The following is an 18,415-nucleotide window of genomic DNA, read 5'->3' on the forward strand; positions in this document are numbered from 1 at the left end:
GACACCATGTGGTTTCACAGCAGAAATCAGGCTGCTGCATTTCACATCGTGCTCCCTACCTTGCCACACAGGCTTCTGCAACTCAGGCCTTCCCGGCATCAGTTCCTGCCTCACGGATCCCACAGGTAGCATCTCCCTTTGCATCATGCGCAGTCTTGAACACAGAAAAAGAATGGACATCTCTAAGAATTACAACACCACGTCCTCTCCTAGGCAGGAAACAGCATAGCCGTCACCTCTCCAAACACCCGTAAAAACGCACATCAAACTCTCACACCTGTATTTCAGGTAGGCGTTCTCCCTGCTCTGCTGCATCATCCTTGTTTCCCAATACCGATCCTTCATCTGCGGCAGAAAAACACACCCACCTTCAGTTGTGCCTAACTGTGTCGCATACGAAGATGAGGAAAAGGAAAATACTTACCCAGTTAGCCAGAGCATTCCTCTCTTGAACTTCGATCTGAAAAAGCCAACACACCAGAAACCCATGTTCAGGGCTCTAAGGGCCATGACCATCACCTGCAGGGGGCGCCAAGGGGTCAGTGTGTTGGACACAACTCCCATTACCTTGTGGTTGAAGGTGAGGTTAGACTCCTGCAGCTCTTCCCGCATTTCTTCCACTTCTCGTCTGTGAGGGGGGACAATTGTTTTCATCAGACAAAACCCAACACTGGGTGTGATTTTCAATCATCTGCCAATGTGGCCATTCTCCTCTTATCTGTCCCCTCATACAATTGATCCTGACACAGGAAACACTTTCACCTGACTATAATTGGACTGTGGGATCAAAGCTGTTCTTACAGCCTTTCCTTCATCATTTTTTTTTGCCTGCAGGATCAAAACCGACAAAACTTCCTTACCCGTTTTCAATCTTTCCCTCAGTTATCACATGACAAATTTCTTTTGTCATGAAGCTCTATTCTCCTTTAACTTCTATCCTCACTATGGTTCCCAGGTTTGCAAAGACCAGCACCATCAGATGCCACTACCGGGCTTATGGGAAGGACTCATCCTAGGACAAACTGTTTTCCTCCAAACACCACCTCAAGGACGCTGGTATGGAGCTAGTTTCCACAGTCAGGCCAAACTGCAGATCCGGATATGTTTAGTAACGTAATTGTTTTGTGCCTTATCATTCTGTGTCAGTTAATTCGCTCTGGATACATCCTCTGAATTTTAGTGTATATTACTTAATTGAGTCCTCAAAATGTACAAAGATTAACAATCCAAAGGGAGGGAGGAGTCAAGATGGTCGAGAAACAGCAGGCTGAGATGACATCAGGTAGCAGGAGACGAGCTAAATAGCTTATCAATACATTCCAAACACCTACAAATCCAACAGGAGATCCAAGAGAAAAAGACCATCAATTTGAGAAACAGAAAATCGACTACTTTCTGAAAGGTAGGACCCACAGAGAAGTGAATCCAAAGCGACGGAAAGAGAGACCCTGGGGGGAGGGTCCGGCTTCTGACAAGCAACAGAGCACAAAACCAGGACTTTTAAAAGCGATGCGCACTGAGGGACGTTGCTCCAGAGGCTAAACCGGGCTGAAGCCCATGCAGGGACAGCATGCCCCCAGGTCCTGCAGGGTCACAGAAGGCCCGGGGTTGTCTGAGTGTCATAGAACACGCAGGTATTAGAGCAGGGAAGCCGGGAACAGAAAGAGAGCCAAGGAGTGACCTCTCAACTCAGCGTTACCTTGAACCGTATTCCATGGCACAGGATCTGGGGAAATCCCCCCAAAAGAGCTCAGCAATCTAAGGGTTTCGGAGACTCCAGGTGGAGCTGTGTGCCAGAGACAGAGACACTTGGTCACAGCCTGGGTGAGGTCTGAGCACAGCCGGAGGCCAGGGAGAGGGAAATGATGAGTGCTTTTTTCTGAGGGCGCACTGAGGAATGGGTCCCTGAGCTCTCAGCTCCTCCAGGCCAGAAATTGGGAGGCCGCCACTTTCATTACTGATCTCTGGAACTCTACGGAAAAGTGTTCAGGAAACAAAATCTCCTGAAAGCGACCCCAGCGGATTACTTAGCCTGGCCTCTGGAAAGGGTGGTGCAATTCCGCCTGGGGCAAAGAGACCTGCGGATCACTACAACAGGCCCCTCCCTGAGAAGACCAACAAGAAATCCAGTCAAGACCAAGTTCACTTACCAAGGAGAACAGCGGAATACCAGAGGAGGCGTAAGCAAACCATGAATTCATGGCTTACTCCTCATGATACTTTAGTCTTGCAAAGTTAATTTTTTTAAAACTACTTTTTTTATCTTCAGCTAATTTTTTTTAACTTTTACCGTTTCTTCTTTTAACGTTTTTTAAACTAGTTTATCTTAACAATACTTTTCATTAAAAAATTTTTTTCGAACCTTCATTATTATTGTTGTATGTTATCCTTCATTGTATCTAACTTCAGTTTCTGTATACACGTAGGGTTTTTTCTTCTAAAAAAATTCGGGTACAACTTCTTCTAATAGATGAAACTACACCCTAAATCTACCACCGGGCTTGTTCTACTCTCCAGCCTGAGAAATTCTTCTCCACTTTCTTTTTCTTTATTCTCCCAACCAACTTACATATCAACTCTTTCTTTAGAAATTTAAAAAAAAAAATCTTTTCATCTTAATAGTCATATTCTGTCCTTTCATTGTGTTTACTCTTATATATGTTTTCCATTCTTTAAAATTTTGGGAGGTAATTTCTTGTAAGAGACAAAAATACACCCAAAATTAAGTGAATGACGCTGTTCTAGTCACCAGTCTAATATGTATATATATTTTTCTTTTTTATATTATTTCATTATTTGTATTCTTTTAAAATTTTTTTCCCTGAACTTCCTTTTACCCCCTTTCTCTCCCACCACGATTTGGGGTCTCTTCTGATTTGGCTCAAGCACACTTTCCTGGGGTCTTTGCCACCCTTTTAGTATTTTATTAGCTCCTTCAAATATTCTTATCTGGACAAAGTAACAAGGTGGAAAAACTCACCACAAAAGAAAGAACAATAGGCAGTACCGAAGGCTAGGGATCTAATCAATATGGACATTGGTAATATGTCAGATCTAGAGTTCAAAATGACGATTCCCAAGGTTCTAGCCACACGCTACAAAGGCATGGAAGATATTAAAGAAACCCTATCTGGAGATATAAAAGCCCTTTCTGGATAAATAAAAGAACCACAGTTTAACCATGTTGAAATCAAAAAAGCTATTAAAGAGGTGCAATCAAAGATGGAGGTTCTTACTGCTAGGATAAATGAGGCAGAAAAAAGAATTAGTGATATAGAAGACCAAATAACAGAGAATAAAGAAGCTGAGCAAAAGAGAGACAAACAACTAGAGGACTACTTGGGGAGAATTCCAGAGATAAGTGATACCATAAGACAAAACAACATTAGAATAACTGGGATTCCAAAAGGAGAAGAAGAGAGAGCAGAGCAGAAGGTCTATTGGAGAGAATTATTGGAGAGAATTTCCCTAATATGGCAAAGGGAGCAAGCATCAAAATCCAGGAGGTGTAGAGAACCCCCCTCGAAATCAATAAGAATAGGTCCACAACCCGTCATCTAATAGTAAAATTTACAAGTCTTAGCAACAAAGAGAAAATCCTGACAGCACCCCGGGACAAGAAGTCTGTAACATACAATGGTAAAAATATTAGATTGGCAGCAAACTTATTCAAAGTGACCTGGCAGACCAGCAAGGACTGGCAAGATATATTCAGAGCAATAAACGAGAACAATATGCAGCCAAGAATACTATATCCAGCTAGACTATCATTGAAAATAGAAGGAGAGGTAAAAACATTCCAGGACAAACAAAAACTGAAATAATTTGCAAACACCAAACCAGCTCTACAAAAAATATTGAAAGTAGTCCTCTAAGCAAAGAGAGAGCCTAAACGTTGTAGATCAGAAAGGAACAGAGACAACATACAGTAACAGTCATCTTACAGGCAATACAAGGGCACTAAATTTATATCTCTCAATAGTTCCCCTGAATGTAAATGGGTTAAATGCCCCAATCAAAAGACACAGGATATCAGAATGGATAAAAAAATAATACCCAACCATATGCTGCCTACAAGAAACTCATTTTAGACCCTAAGACACATCCAGATTTAAAGTGAGGGTGTGGAAAACAATTTACCATGCTAATGAAAATCAGAAGAAAACTGGAGTGGCAATCCTTCTATCAGATCAATTAGATTTTATGCCAAAGACTATAGTAAAAGAGATGAGGAAGGACACTATATTATACTCAAAGGGTCTCTCCAAGAAGAAGATCTAACAATTTTCAATATCTACGCCCCTGAAATGGGAGCAGCCAACTATATAAACCAATTAATAACAAAATCAAAGAAACACATCAACAATAATACAAGAAGAGTAGGGGACTTTAACACTCTCCTCACTGAAATGGACAGATCATGCAAGCGAAAGATGAACAATGAAATAAAGGCCTTAAATGACACACTGGACCATCACAGATGTATTCAGAACATTCCATCCCAAAGCAACAATATGTATTCTTCTCTAATGCACATGGAACATTCTCCAAAATAGATGACATTCTGGGTCACAAATCAGGTCTCAACCGGTATCAAAAGATTGGGATCATCCCCTGCATATTTTCAGACCACAAAGCTCTGAAGCTGGAACTCAATCACAAGAGGAAAGTTGGAAGGAACTCAAATGACAGAGAAAGGAAGCTAAAGACCATCCTATTAAAGAATGGATGGGTCAACCAGAAAAATAAAGAAGAACTGAAAAAAATATTCATGGAAACAAATGACAATGAAAACACAATGGTTCAAAATCTATGGGATACAGCAAAGGCAGTGCTGAGAGGAAAATATATAGCGATACAAGCCTTTCTCAAGAAGTAAGAAAGGTCTCAAATACACAACCTAACCCTACACCTAAAGGAGCTGGAGAAAGAACACCAAAGAAAACCTAAACTCAGCAGGAGAAGAGAAATCATAAAGATCAGAGCAGAAATCAATGAAAGAGAAACAAACAGGGGCGCCTGGGTGGCTCAGTGGGTTGGGCTTCTGCCTTCGACTCAGGTCATGATCCCAGGGTCCCGGGATCGAGCCCCACATCGGGCTCTCTGCTCAGCGGGAAGCCTGCTTCCTCCTCCCTCTCTCTGCCTGCCTCTCTGCCTACTGCCTACTTGTGATCTCTCTCTCTGTCAAATAAATACTTAAAATCTTTCAAAACAAACAAACCAACAAATAAACCAAAGAATAGAACAAATCAATGAAACTAGAAGCTGGTTCTCTGAAAGAATTAATAAGATTGATAAACCCCTGGCCACACCTATCAAAGGAAAAGAAAAAGGACCCAAATTAATAAAATCACAAATGAAAGAGGAGAAATCAAACCAACACCAAAGAAATACAAACAATTATAAGAACATATTATGAGGAACTCTTCGCCAACAAATTTGACAATCTGGAAGAAGTGGGTGTACTAGTAGAGACAATATTATCTACCACAAGTGAGCCAGGAAGAAATAGAAAACCTTAACAGGCCCATAACCAGTAGGGAGACTGAAATAGTCATCAAAAATATCCAAACAAATAAAAGCCCAGGGCCAGATTGCTTCCCAGGGGAATTCTTTCAAACATTTAAAGACGAATTAATTCCTATTGTCCCGAAACTGTTCCAAAAAAACTGAAATGGTAGGAAAACTTCCAAACTCGTTTTATGAGGCCTGCATCACCTTGATCCCCAAACCAGACAAGGATCCCATCCAAAAAGAGAATTACAGATCAAGATCCTTGATGAACACAGACGCAAGTATTCTCACCAAAATACTAGCCAATAGGATCCAAGAGTACATTAAAACGATTATTCTCCACCACCAAGTGGGATTTATTCCAGGGCTGCAAGGTTGGTTCAACATCTGCAAATCAATTAATGTGATACAATACATTAAGAAAAGAACAAGAACCACATGATACTCTCAATAGATGCTGAAAAAGCATTGGACAAAGTATAGCATTCCTTCCTGATCAGAACACTTCAAAGTGTAGGGATAGAGAGCACATATCTCAATATTATCAAAGCCATCTATGGAAAACCCACTGCAAATATCATTCTCAATGGAGAAAAACTGAGAGCTTTTCCGCTAAGGTCAGGAGCACGGCAGGGATGTCCATTATCACCACTGCTATTCAACATAGTACTAGAAGTCCACGCCTCAGCAATCAGACAACAAAAAGATATCAAAAACATCCAAATCGGCAAAAAAAAAAAAAAAAAAAGTCAAACCCTCACTCTTTGCAGATGATATGATACTATATGTGGAAACCCCAAAAGACTTCACTCCAAATCTTCTAGAACTTGTACAGGAATTCAGTAAAGTGTCAGGATATAAAACCGATGCACAAAAATCAGTTGCATTGCTTTACAGAACAACAAGACAAAAGGACGAAAATTAAGAGTCAACCCCATTTACAACTGCAACAAAAACCACAAGATAATTAGGAATACAACTAAGCAAAGAGGCAAAGAATCTATACTAAGAAAACTCTAAAGTACTCATGAAAGAAATTGAGGAAGACACAAAGAAATGGAAAAAGGTTCCATGCACCTGGATTGGAAAACAAATATTATGAAAATGTCTTTGCTACCTAAAGAAATTCACACATTTAATGCAATCCCTATCAAAATCCCATCCATTTTTTTTCAAAGAAATGGAACAAATAATCCTAAAATTTATATGGAACCAGAAAAAACCTCGAATAGCCAAAGCAATATTGAAAAAGAAAGCCAAAGTTGGTGGCATCACAATTCTGGAATTCAAGCTCTGCTACAAAGCTGTCATCATCAAGACAGAATGGTACTGGAACAAAAACTGACACATAGATCAATGGACTAGAAGAGAGAACCCAAAAATCCACCCTCAACTCTATGGTCAACTAATCTTCAACAAAGCAGGAAAGAACGTCCAATGTCCAAATGACAGTCTCTTCAACAAATGGTGTTGGGAAAATTGGACAGCCACATGCATTAAAATGAAACTGGACCATTTCCTTACACTACATAGGAAAATAGACTATAAATGGACGAAGGACGTCAATGTGAGAAAGGAATCCATCAAAATCCTTGAGGAGAATACAGGCAACAACATCTTCAACCTCAACCACAGCAACTTCTTCCTAGAATCATCATCAAAAGGGAGGAAATCAAAGGCAAAAACAAATTATTGGAACTTCATCAAGACCAAAAGCTTCTGCACAGCAAAGGAGACAGTTAACAAAACCAAAAGACAACTGACAGAATGGGAGAAGATATTTGCAAACAACATATCAGATAAAGGGGTAGGATCCAAAATCTATAAAGAGCTTCGGAAACTCAACAACCAAAGAACAAATAATCCAATCAAGAAATGGCAGAGGACATGAACAGACATTTCTGCAAAGACATCCAGATGGCCAACAGACACATGAAAAATTGCTCCACATCACTCGGCATCAGGGAAATTCAAATCAAAACCACAATGAGATACCACCTCACACTAGTCAGAATGGCTAAGATTAACAAGTCAGGAAATGACAGATGCTGGCAAGGATGCATAGAAAAAGGAACACTCTTACACTTTTGGTGGGAATGTAAGCTGGTGCAACCAACTCTGGAAAACAACATGGTGGTTTGTCAAAAAGCTGAAAATAGAGTTACCCTATGACCCAGCAATTGCACTACTGGCTATTTACCCTAATGATACAAACGTAGTGATCTGAAGGGCCACGTGTACCTGAATGTTTATAGCAGCAATGTCCACAATAGCCAAACTACGGAAAGGACCTAGATGTCCATCAACAAATGAGTGGATAAAGAAGATGTGGTATATATATATACAGTGGAATACTATGAAGCCATCAAAAGAAATATCTTGTCATTTGCGACGACGTGCATGGAACTAGAGGGAATTATCCTTATCGAAAGAAGTCGACCGGAGAAAGACAACTATCATAGGGTCTCCCTGATATGAGGAAGTGGAGATGCAACGTGGGGGGTTGTGGGGTAGGAAAAGAATAAATGAAACAAGATGTCACAAAATAAACTGAGGGATGCTGGGGGGAAGGTTGTAGGGAGAGGATGGTGGGGTTATGGACACTGGGGAGGGTATGAGCTATGGTGAGTGCTGTGAAGTGTGTAAGCCTGGTGAATAACAGACCTGTACCCCTGGGGCTAAGAATACATCATAGGTTTATAAGAAAATTAAAAAATTAAGAAAAAATCCAAAGGGAACTTTTCAGGAGCCAATAGTATGTAGTGTCTGAACTTACCTGTACTTCTCCATTTCTTCTTCAGTTACTTTCAGATATTTATTGGCAGCTAACAGCTCATTCTTAGTTGCATTCAATTCATACAGTTTCTCTTCTAGCTTCCTAAGATGGGAGAGATATATACATTGTCCAGTAGCCACGGTAATGAATTTTTGCCATTTATTCTTCTAGCACACCTGATGGCCTATGATGGAATGTCCCCGCTAAAAGCACAGACTGACAACACAACAGGGAAATGAATGAAGGCCCCATTTAGGGTTGAAGAAACATCGAACTTTTGCTGCTGGCCAAGCTCCCTGCAATCAGGGCTGTCTCTTTACTTGTCTACTTTAATTCATTCACCATGTCACCAAATAATATTGCACTCTGTGCCCTCTTGGAATGCATCTTTGGTTTGATATGGTGAAGGCTCATTTCAATTCAAAGTGAAAAGCCAAGCCTGATGAGCTACACTCATTAGGATGAATAGGGGCCCATCATTAGTCTCTGTGGGGAGCCCTGATCCTCAGACCAAGGCTGTGCCCCCACATTCAGCCCAAAGGAACTTCCAGAATATGGCTTCACTGGTATGGAAACTCACTCACACACATCTCTAGGCTTTAGAAGTACAACCGCTGGCCCCTCGTGAAAGATCCTGGTATTGGAAAAGGCCAATCTTAGTGCCGAAAATATGTCCTCAAATAATCCATGTGAACTGTCACATACTCAGGGTGTTATCTCAGTGGAACATAGTTCAGATGTAAATCTGTCAACTCCAGTTACTCTAACTTTATTTAAAAAAAAAAGATTTTATTTATTTATTTGAGAGAGAGAGATCTGAAGTATGCAGAGAGGTAGGCAGAGTGTGTGTGTGGGGGGGGAAGCAGGCTGTCCACTGAGCAGAGAACCCAATGCTGGGCTCCATCCCAGGGGGACCATGAACTCAGCCGAAAGCAGAGGCTCTAACCTACTGAACCACCCAGGCGCCCCAAGTCAACCTTCTTGACCAAAACCAGCTTCATGGATGGTGAAGGCAGCAAATGGTGATGCTTAGAAAGTTTGGTCTGCTGGGCTGCCCTCAACTCTTTTGTTCATGGTGTTCATTCACAAGGTTTCAACAGGACACTTGTCAAGAATCTCATGCAGAAAGACTTAGGGACAGACAAAAGCTCTAGAAAGAGAAGGACAGGAGCATCTGCTTCTGGTCTCTCAACCATCCTTCAGCAAATGTCTTCTGGAGCGGCAGTCAGTGTGTGGCTCAGGGATATGGTGTAGAAGAGAGAAAGGTGGTCAGGACATTGGGCCTGCCCCAAGAAGGTCCTGAAGTATGTAAATTAAAAGTAAGACTCCTTTCTTTGTTTGAATTGTGTTCTAACAGCAGAAATAAAAGTAATGAAATATTATTATTATTAAAATTAATATTATTTCAAAGATTGATTTGAGAGAAGGAAAGAGTGTGGGGAGTGGGTCTTTACCAATGAACAGAACCCAAGTGCCTGTGAGAGAGAGTGGCCCCCACCCCCAATGTGGGAAGGAATAACACAAAGCTGAGTCTCCAGGGTAGACAGGGAACAGTTTTGCTTTTCCACATGAATGAGGGACTCCAACGTCCTTATCTCTCCTGAGAAATAAAAGGACACACTGGACAAGAGAGCAAACTTGTGAGTGAATGCACCCAATTTCTAAAGGGCACATGAAGAAACATGATAATCAGATGGAGAAGAAAGAAGCCTAGGAGAAAGCCAGCCTGGCAGTGGGAGCCAGTTTCCGGAGGACACATCAGTGAATTCTAGAACAGGCGAGTGAATACAAAGTAAATGAACAAGCAACCTTTTGGGGACAGGTTGAAATGCAACAAGCAAAGCTCTCATCCAGCCAGCAAAGATGAGACTTAGTGAAACTGCAGGCTTTGGTTGGGATCCAAGAGACATACACCTAGAAAATCGTGTGGAGGGGCACCAGGATGGCTCAGTAATTATCTGCTTAAAAGTATTTGGTACAGGTCATGATCCCAGGGTCCTGCAATAGAGCCCCACACTGGACTCCCTGTTCGGCGGGAAGCCTGCTTCTCCCTCTCACACTCCCCCTGCTTGAGTTCTCTCGCGGTGTCTCTTTCTGTCAAATAGATAAATAAAATCTCTTAGAAAGAAAGAAAGAAAGAAAGAAAGAAAGAAAGAAAGAAAGAAAGAAAGAAAGAAAGAGATAGAAAAAAAAAAACGAAAATCAGGTGGACAGAAAATACCCTGGCCTTCTAAGGTATTGGGCTTCAGCGAATGATCTCAGTTGTACACCAGATAAAGGGACCCAGTATTGCTGGAGCCCCAGCACACTTTCCACAAAGAAACTTTCCCTGTTTCTGCAGGAAGAGAATTCCATTTTTCTCTCCATGTTCTGGACCCAAGTCTCATACTGAACAAGAAATGGACCTAATGCAGGAGTGGTCAGAGCATGTGATAAGAGTTAAAATGAAAGGGAAATGTAGACTGATCCAGAGGGGATCCATGTATCAAAGTGATTAATGCTGGTACCTTCCCCCTTCTTCCCCAATGAATCACACAATAACATGTGGCAAGTCATTAGAACAGAAAGGAAAATTCAGGTTACACAAATCAAGACAGGAATGGCAGCCCAATTCTACAGAATGCATTTGGCAAAAGTACACAAAGATCCAATTCCCGAAGATCCAAATAGTTGCCATCACGAAAATTCATACAACAATATCTATGACAACACAGCAATAGCTTACTCTTCTGCAGTCAGTTTTCGGTTTTCAGAGAACTCCACCACCATATCCAATTTTTTCTTTAGCAGTTTCAATTCTGCTTCTTTATAACTCAGGGCATTACACTGGTCTTCCAGGAATGTTTTCCTTTCTGTAAAGGATGAGTTTAATTTTCTGTTTGTGCCATGACCTGAGAACTTGGTTTCAATGGGGAAAGGAGAAGGGCAACGCTGTGAAGGCAGAAAGGCATTCTCTCCCTGCCCGATGCAAACTCATTGCCACCATATGGAGATTTCATCCCCCAAAACAAGGTACCTTTCAGTTCTTGGTTTTTTGATGTCAAGGCTCTCAACTCTTGATCCGCCAGTGCATCTTGGGCCTTTAAGACAGATTTGAGAAAAGACATATGTGGGCACCTAACAGGACAGGATCATGGAGGGCAACAAAGAAAGCCCTTGAGGCATAAATGGAATAAGGGGCAAGTAAAGAAACTAGTTCATGTCAAAAACGCACAAATGGCTTTCTTAGAGGAACTGATATAAAATAATATTCTACTACACATATTGGGCTTGCTATCATCCTTCACTGCTCACATATTTTGTGGGATTTTCTATGTAACTTGGAGGGCAGCACTGAATGATGTGATGATTACCCAGCTGTGAAATAAACCATACTTCCTAGGCCTTGAAATTGCAAATCTCATCGGGGTGGTCCTAAGTGAAATCACAGTTCACGGTTCAGTAGAGGTTTCTGTTCCCAGATGCCCACGCTCTACTGCGCAAACAGCACAGGAGTACACTGCACTCACCTCACCCAAATAAACCAAAAGCCTCCCAAGCCACATTATAGTACAACTAACACCTAACTTTTACCACATCCACATTCTTAATATTCTTTTCTCTCTGAGCTTGTAAGAGAGCCTGTTTACAATGAAGGGAGTCCTTCAAATTTTCATTAATCTCTTCCACCTTTTTGATGTTCTCCTTCAAGAAAACATATTGAATGAGTAACAGTGATTCATTCCTTGGGGCACCTGGGTTGCACCTGGGTGGCCCAGTCTGTGGAGTGTCTGACTCCTGCTTTCGTTTGCCTCAAGTCCTGATCTCAGGGTCATGGGATTGATCCCCGCATCAGGCGAAACACTCGGCACGGTGTCAGCTTGGCATTCTCTCTCTGTCTCCTTCAGACCCCCTCGCCTCACTCTTTCCTTCTCTCAAATCAATCTTTGAAATAATAATAATTTTAATAATAATAATAATATTTTATTACTTTTATTTCTGCTGTTAGAACACAATTCAGCCAAAGAAAGGAGTCTTACTTTTAATTTACGTACTCCAGCAAGGGAATGCTTATGTTCTCTCTTTGTTTCCGCTTGCTTCTTTGCTTCCCTGGCCTACAAAAAATATGAAAAAGAATCAGAAGTCCAAAATAGCATGTTAAAGAAACCTATATCTGTGCCTCTCCTTTTGTGACAAAGAAAGAGGCAGTACTCTACATTTGTGAAGCTTCTCTTACTCAAGGACCATTTCTGGGTTGCATGATATAGATCGATAGAATGAACTACCAGAGGGTAAGTAACCAATATGAAATCACAAAAAAATATTTGAAAGGGTACACATACCTTCTCCTCCCAACTCGCTATGTTTTTTTCAAGATCCCTGTTTTCGTTTTTAAGGTTATTAATCTTCATCTTGATTTGGTCTAAAGTAACTGAAAGGAGAAAAAAGAATTTTAAGATAATTAGCAAAAACAGCGACATTGAATAATCCCAATATATTAGCACCAGAGTACATTCTCTGACACTTGGGTGTCACTAACTTGCTAGCATTCCCATTGTGCCTGAAGGAAGCATGTTGTAGCAGCATTTGAAACCTAAGACATTCTATATCAGTGAGATTCCTACTTAAAATGTTTTTCAAACATAAAAAAAGAAACAATCGAAAGCTTTCTCATTTTTCTCCCACCTGTAAGCACCATTCTTGGAAAATTCAAACCTTGCATATGCTAATGTCATCGCCAGAGATGTGACCGAAAAATCAAGCATCCTAGCAACTAACATCTCTCTCCTCCAGTGATTCAGATACAAAAGCAGGTCCCTGCAAACAACACATAATGAGCAAAACTATACATTGTTTCTGCTCAGTGGATCGTCTACCTCCAGGTCCTACTTGGAATTCCACACAAGGAAAGCTCAAGATGTCAGGTGAGTGACAACTCACAGGCCTTAGGAAACTTTCTGCTGCTCCCAGATCGCCTTTTATGGACCCCAGGCTGGGGGCTCTGGAGGACCAGTTCTCTGCTATAAACACATTTGGGTACAATCTCCACGTTACAGAGAGTCTTTGGAGGCCCTGGATAATGCACAAGCCTGAGAAGACAAGCTTTTTTCATCACAACAGGAGAATGTTACCCTGCACCCTTAAAGGGAAACAACACTCATGAGGAGACTGATGGCAGCTGCATAACACTTGTAAGGTCTAGAACACAGACTCCTCTAAGAGCCACTTAATTTTCTCATCGTGGGGCACCTGGGTGGCTCAGTTGGTTAAGGGTCTGCCTTCTGCTGGGATCAGGATCCTGGGTCCTGGGATCACATCCCACATCCAACTCTCTGCTCAGCAAGGACCTGCTTCTCCCTCTCTGTCTGCCTCCCACTCTGCCAGCTTGTGCTCTCTGTATATATATATATCTACTGAATAAACAGAATCTCTTAAAAAATAATTCTCTCATCTTGCCTCAAAGTGCAAACTTCTCTTCTCCTGACCCACCTTGAGCGCTCTCCTGCTCTGAGACCTCTCTTCTCACCAGAACCACTTCCACACTCACAACAACGAACAACGACATTCAATGGTTTCCTAAGTGCCAGGTGGCCACCCAGGCCGTCAACAGCCAGCACCATGGAATCACCACAATCCATGATCCCCACACACTATCCATTATCCCCGCTGGCACAGGCTTTATTCCATTCATTCTCCCCTGGCAGGCAACGACCCCTCCACTTCAGACTTAAAACCACAGTTTACTTCTCTCCTGTAACACACGCTCTGCATGGCAATATCTGCCTTCTTCCCTATGTGTAGCCATTTTGCTAGACTCAGAGAGTTTTCTCCTTTTGACATTTCACCAAGAGCCAGCTCATGGTGAAGTACTCACTCCAGACCTCACGCTGTCATCATCACTTGCCTCCTAAACATGTCTCTGCAAAATTACACCTTGTATTCTCCCTAGTCCCACGAAGAGTTCCTTCTCCTGGTCTCTTAGAGATGGCAACTCCCTCCACACTGTCACTTAGACTCCACATGGGGAAGAGAAGCATTTTCAAGTCTTAAGTCAGTGAGACATCAGAAGTCACCATATTTATCCCTCATCAAATTAAAAACACATCAAATACGGGTACTGAGAATTTTTGGCAAAGAAAACTGAAGCCCCAAATCTTACCTTCATATTGTCGAGGCTTTATCTAAGAGAGGAAGAAACAAAGATAAGCTCGATGACAAGACATATTATGAGTAATAATCTATAGTACAGATATTACCACAATTATAATCCAAAGATATTACAACAATCACTTTGCTTAGCAGCATGAATTCACAGGATTAAAAAGGAAGATAAAATTAGAATTTTTCATGAAGTCATCGTTGTTTACAATCAATTTATGATAAAGAGCACAAGTTGTGTTTAACTTATTTTTGCCCCCAAATTCTATTCACATAGTAGTCAATGAATGTTCAACCTCTTCAATTTTGACAAGGGATCATGCAGACATTGAAAAGATATCCTTTAATTCATTATTTCCCTAGCTATTTTTTATGTTAGTCACCACACAGTCTGTCATTAGTTTTTGTTTTCTTGGTTTTTTTAAATTTATTTTTTATTTATTTTCAGCCTAACAGTATTCTTTGTTTTTGTACCACACCCAGTGCTCCATGCAATCCATGCCCTCTCTAATACCACCACCCCAACTTCCCAACCCCAAGACTTAAAACCCCTCAGATTGTTTTTCAGAGTCCATAATCTCTCATAGTTCACCTCCCCTTCCAATTTCCCCCAACTCCCTTCTCCTAACTCCCTATGTCCACCATGCTCCACCAATAAGTGAAACCATATGATAACTGACTCTGTTTGTTGCCTTATTTCACTCAGCATAATCTCCTCCAGTCCCATCCATGTTGCTAAAAAACCTGGGTATTCGGGGGTGCCTGGGTGGCTCAGTGGGTTAAGCCGCTGCCTTCGGCTCAGGTCATGATCTCAGGGTCCTGGGATCAAGTCCCGCATAGGGCTCTCTGCTCGGCAGGGAGCCTGCTTCCTCCTCTTTCTCTCTGCCTGCCTCTCTGCCTATTTGTGATCTCTCTCTGTCAAATAAATAAATAATAAAAATCTTTAAAAAAATTAAAAAAAAAAGCTGGGTATTCGTCCGTTCTGATGGAGGCATAATACTCCAAAGTGTATATGGACCACACCTTCCTTATCCATTCGTCCATTGAAGGGCATCTTGGTTCTTTCCACAGTTTGGCAACTGTGGCCATTGCTGCTATAAACACTGGGGTACAGATGGCCCTTCTTATCACTACATCTGTATCTTTGGGGTAAATATCCAGTAGTGCAATGGCAGGTCATAGAGAAGCTCTATTTTTAATTTCTTAAGGAATGTCCACACTGTTCTCTAATGAGGCTGCACCAACTTGCATTCCCACCAACAATGGAAGAGGATTCCCCTTTCTCCACATCCCCTCCAACACATATTGTTTCCCGTTTGGTTAATTTTGGCCATATCTCAATGTAGTTTGAATTTGACTCTCCCTGAGGGCTAGTGATGATGAACATTTTTTCATGTGTCTGATAGCCATTTGTATGACTTCATTGGAGAAGTGTATGTTCATACCTTCTGCCCATTTTTTGATATGATTATCTATTTGGTGTGTGTTGAGTTTGAGGTGCTCTTTGTAGATCCTGGATATCAACCTTTTGTCTGTACTGTCATTTGCAAATATCTTCTCCAATTCCGTGTGTTGTCTCTGTGTTTTATTGACTGCTTCCTTTGCTCTGCAGAAGCTTTTGATTTTGCTGAAGTCCCAAGTTTATTTTGGCTTTTGTTTCCTTTGCCTTTGGGGACATATCTTGAAAGGAGTTGCTGTGGCTGATATCAAAGAGATTACTGCCTATGTTCTCTTCTAGGATTGGGATGGACTCCTGTCTCACGTTGAGGTCATTTATCCATTTTGAGTTTATATTTGTGTATGGTATAAGAGAATGGTCGAGTTTCATTCTTCTACATATAGCTGCCCAGTTTTCCCAGCACCATTTATGGAAGAGACTGTTTTTTTTTTCCACCGTATATTTTTTCCTGCTTTGTCAAAGATTATTTGCCCATAGAGTTGAGGGTCAATATCGGGGCTCTCTACTCTGTTCCACTGGTCTATGTGTCTGTTTGTATGCCAGTACCATGCTGTCTTGGTGATCAGAGCTTTGTAGTAAAGCTTGAAATCAGGTAACGTGATGCCCCGCATTTTATTTTTGTTTTTCAACATTTCCTTAGCGATTCAGGGTCTCTTCTGATTCCATAGAAATTTTTGGATAATTTGCTCCAGGTATTTGAAGAATACTGGTGAAATTTTGATTGGAATGGCATTAAAAGTAGAGATTGCTCTAGGCAGTATAGACATTTTAACAATGTTTATTCTTCTGATCCTAGAGCATGGCATGGTCTTCCATCTTTGTGTGTCTTCTTCAATTTCTTTCTTGAGTGTTCTGTAGTTCTCGAGTACAGATCCTTTACCTCTTTGATTAGGTTTATTCCCAGGTATCTTATGGTTCTTGGTGATATTGTAGATAGAATCAGTTCTCTAATTTCCCTTTCTGTATTTTCATTGTTAGTGTATAAGAAATCCACTGATTTCTGTACATTGACTTTGTGTCCTGCCACATTAATGAATGGCTGTGTGAGTTCTAGTAGTTTGGGGGTGGGGTCTTTTGGGTTTTCCATATAAAGAATCATGTCATCCGCAAAGAGAGAGAGAGTTTTACTTCTTCATTGCCAAATTGGATACCTTTTATTTCTCTTTGTTGTCTGATTACTGTTGCTAGGACTTCTAATACTATGTTGAACAAGAGTGGTGAGATTGGGCAACCTTTTCGTGTTCCTGATCTCAACGGGAAGGCTGCAAGCTTTTTCCCATTGAGGATGATATTTGCTGTGGGTCTTTCATAGATAGATTTGATGAAGTTCAGGAATGTTCCCTCTATCCCTATACTTTGAAGCGTTTTAATGCATCGGATGCTAGATTTTGTCAAATGCTTTTTCTGCATCGATTGAGAGGACCATGTGGTTCTTCTCTCTTCTCATACTAATTTGTTCTATCACATTGATTGATTTGCAAATGTTGAATCATCCTTGTAGCTAAGGGATGAATCCCACCTCGTCATAGTGGATAATCTTTTTAATAAGCTGTTGGATCCTGTTTGCTAAGATCTTGCTGAGAATCTTAGCATCCATATTCCTCAGTGATATTGATCTGAAATTCTCCTTTTTGGTAGCGTCTTTACCTGGTTTGGGAATCAGGGGAATGCTGGCTTCATGGAAAGAATCTGGAAGTTTTCCTTCTGCTTCAATTGTTTGAAACAGTTTCAGGAGAATAGGTGTTATTTCTTCTTGGAAAGTTTGGTAAAATTCCCCTGGGAATCCGTCAGGACCTGGACTCTTGTTTTTGGGAGATTTTTGATCACTGCTCCAATCTCATTACTAGACATTGGTCTATTCCGGTTGTTGAATTCTTCCTGGTTCAATTTTGGGAGTTTATAGTTTTCTAGGAATGCATCCATTTCATCTAGGTTGCTAAGCTTATTGGCATATAAACTGTTGATAATAACTTCTGATGATTGTTTCTACTGCCTTGGTGTTTATTGTGATCTCTCCCTTTTCATTCATAATTTTATGAATTTCGCCTTTCTCTCTTTTCTTTTGGGTTAGTGTGACCAATGGTTTATCGATCTTATTGATTCTTCCAAAAACCAGCTTCTAGTTTCATTGATACATTCTACTGTATCTCTGGTTTCTACCTCATTGATCTCAGCTCTAATCTTGATGATTTCCGTTCTTATGTGTGGAGTTGGTTTGATTTGTTGTTGATTCTTCAGTTCTTTAAGGTGTAGAGACAGCTGCTGTGTTCTGGAATTTTCAATTTTTTTGATGGAGACTTGGGTGGCTATGTATTTCCCCCTTAGGGCCACCTTTGCTGTATCCCATAGGTTTTGGACCGAAGTGTCTTCATTCTCATTCGTTTCCATAAATTGTTTCAGTTCTTCTTTGATCTCCTGGTTGATCCAAGCATTCTTAAGCAGGGTGGTCTTTAGCTTCCAGTTATTTGAGTTCCTTCGGAACTTTTCCTTGTGATTGAGCTCCAGTTTCAATGCATTGTGATCTGAGA

The sequence above is a fragment of the Mustela nivalis genome (genome assembly GCF_964662115.1).
Source record: "Mustela nivalis genome assembly, chromosome: 19".
Classification (NCBI taxonomy): Eukaryota; Metazoa; Chordata; class Mammalia; order Carnivora; family Mustelidae; genus Mustela; species Mustela nivalis.